Below are 2,782 nucleotides of genomic sequence, written 5' to 3' on the forward strand. Positions count from 1 at the left end.
GCAAGTTGTCAAGCGTTGTCATAAAGCATCATCAAGGGGGAAGTTTCGGGTAGCCGAGGAGATGTTAGATGATTTGGAATGTCTACTTGAAGATGCATTGGAGTATATTTATGAATACAAGGGTAGAAGACTGAAATCTTGTTCTACCAAGAAGGGAATCAAATATTTGCAAAAGGAATCTTTGCATTTGAGAGAGAAATTTGAAGAGGAGTTTGAGGTTGATGAGAGTAGTGATGATGAGGAAGAGGTGTGGAGTTACACAATGGGAGTGTCAACAAGTCAGGGAAAGGGAGTACCAGTGGGAGGAGTGAGCCAAAGGAGCCGGACCCATAGGTACCCCTAAGCCGGCATCAGATATTCCACCAACTAGAAAAATTCTTCACCATACACATTCAAACAACCAACACAATGATGAAAACATGTGTGAAAGCACTATTTCTGCGTTGGACGGTCTCAACTTTGAAAATTCAGTTTGTAAATCAAATCAGATTTTAGTTCAAAGCACTCTTAGAGGGCACTTTGATGTTGCAAAAGCCATTAATTTTGCAAGTTTTTTTAATCTATTGGGGCAACATGAAAACACAACCTCAATGCATGCTTCAACTCACCAAGATAGGGCTGAAAATCAACAAAAATCAGATGAAGGAAGTCACCTTGAATATCTAGAACGTCATATTTCAAGCAAAGGAAATGAAATCAATGCTAATATGTATGTCATTGCTCCTGACCAAGTTTTTTGAAGATTGAGAATTGCTGTGGAAGTGATCCCATAGATCAAAATGGAAATTTTTTGATAGGTGGAGTGGATCAAAATCAGATGTCTAACTTTTTGATCCAAATTTCAGCATGCAACAAGGCTTTTGCAGAGGGCGTGCTTCAATATCAGACAAAGAGGCGTTGTAAAACTCTGACTTTGTTTCAAAACATCTTTAAACTATTCAGGGAAACAATTTCAAAGTGGGAGATGATCCGAAAACAATGTCGCCAGGACTTGATTCAAATTCTGATGTGATGCAGCAAACTCCAGGGTTTCTCCATTTTGCAATGCAAGGTCCAACTCCTAAGCCATATAAAGTTATGCTCATTGATTTTGAAGCTTATTTCACTCAAATGGAAGATCAAACATATTTTCCTGAATGCAAACAAGAGCATGCTGAAATGCAAGGCATTGATTCATAATTTTTTGAGGCAAACTTAGATTTTTATGATGTTTTTGAGAAGGAACTTGAGAAAACTAATGTAGGTTTGCCAATTTTGTGTGAAGATGATGCTAATACTCTATTTTATAGCTTTGAATCAATTCAGATTAAAACAAAAGAAGATCAGATTGGTTATTTCCTGAATTTGCAAAATCAAGAAAGTGGGTTTTTGGAGCCGAAGCAAATTATCAGTGTTCTGAGATGTTGCAGTTGCTGAAGAAGCTTTGCTTAATGGTTGCAAAGAGGTTTTTTCATCTTGAACCAATTCTAGGTCATTATGAAGTGAAATTTGATTTGTTGGAAGTGTTATTTGTTGCAAATTGGTGGCTAAAGTTGATTATGCACATGTATCTCAACTATTTGAGCTTGTTCTTAAAGTCAGAAGTTGCAGATTTTCAAAATTTTGGAGTTTTTCAAGATCAAATTTTTATGTCTGAAGTGCATATTGCTAATTTTCTCAATGAAAAAGTTGCAAATTAGATTTTACAGATCCCAGTTGTTGAAGTTTATGAATCAATGATCCATATTTTATATTATTTAAATTCGATTTTGCTGATTGATGATCAGGCAAAAGATGGTTTTCTCTTTGATTTTCCAAAAGTCACGTGGAAATCAAAGAGATATGATATTCTGGATGTTTTTCATGATAAAATTATAGAGTTTGCTGAGTGGAATGATTGTTTCCAATGGAAGCAGTTGTTTTGTCTCAGAGCTGCCTAAACTGTTTGATTTTGAAGAACAAATATTTATGGATCATGTGGATCATATTTTATTTGGATGTTGGGAGCATTATGTCTTTATGCACAGGTTGTTGAAGGTTGAATATGCATATTTTTAGGTTCAAGGAGGTTTGAAGATACAACAAGTTATATTCAAGTTTTGGTGCTTGAATTGCAAAAACCTGATTTTCAGAGTCCGATTCTCATGTTTCAGAGGTTGCAGAGATTGATTCTACTAATGTTTACTTCATTATCTTGGAGAATGGACATACTTATTCAATTTTGGTTTCATAAGTTCAATTTTAATAAACTCTCATGGAAGTACCTTTACTTCGTGAAATGGCACAATGATGTAATCCCTTTGGGTGATGTTTAGTTTCTCTCTATGATGTATTTTGTGTAGCTTGGTTTAAGTACCAGGCACTGCACTTTGCTTCATATGAAATACATATGATTGTTTTGCGGAGCACGATTTTCTCTAAGAATCTCTTGAATGGCCTTGGTGAGATCTGCTAAGTGATCTCAGATATCTTTGGCTCCTTAGCAATAGGCTTTAGGGTCATTGACTGATGCCCTGATGCTTGCGAGCTAGTAGATGTAGGCTCAACAAACACTCTTTCGTCTTGAATCATTACATTATCGTCCAATTGGATCGCATTGGTGGTGACTGCTTCCCAAGTGGTGATACCTCTAATGACTAGGCCATTGTAGATATCCTCATGTCATAATCCCCTAATGAATCTATCAAGCAATTGATTATTATTGAAGCGCTCATTTGGATTACAGCAAGAATTCAAATGCTTTAAGCGACTAATAAAGTCTCTCACCGACTCTCCTTCCTCTCGTTGGGATTTTTGGAGCTGA

The 2,782-nt window shown here is 36.2% G+C and overlaps 1 pseudogene; it reads left to right on the plus strand.

Moving 5' to 3' along the window:
* The first annotated feature begins 1,544 nt into the window (after window positions 1-1,544).
* LOC147425076 (uncharacterized) lies at window positions 1,545-2,294 on the plus strand (annotated as a pseudogene).
* Window positions 2,295-2,782: the final 488 nt, after the last annotated feature.

This window comes from Adiantum capillus-veneris, chromosome 25, assembly GCF_014529385.1.
Source record: "Adiantum capillus-veneris isolate H3 chromosome 25, ASM1452938v2, whole genome shotgun sequence".
NCBI classification, from domain to species: Eukaryota; Viridiplantae; Streptophyta; class Polypodiopsida; order Polypodiales; family Pteridaceae; genus Adiantum; species Adiantum capillus-veneris.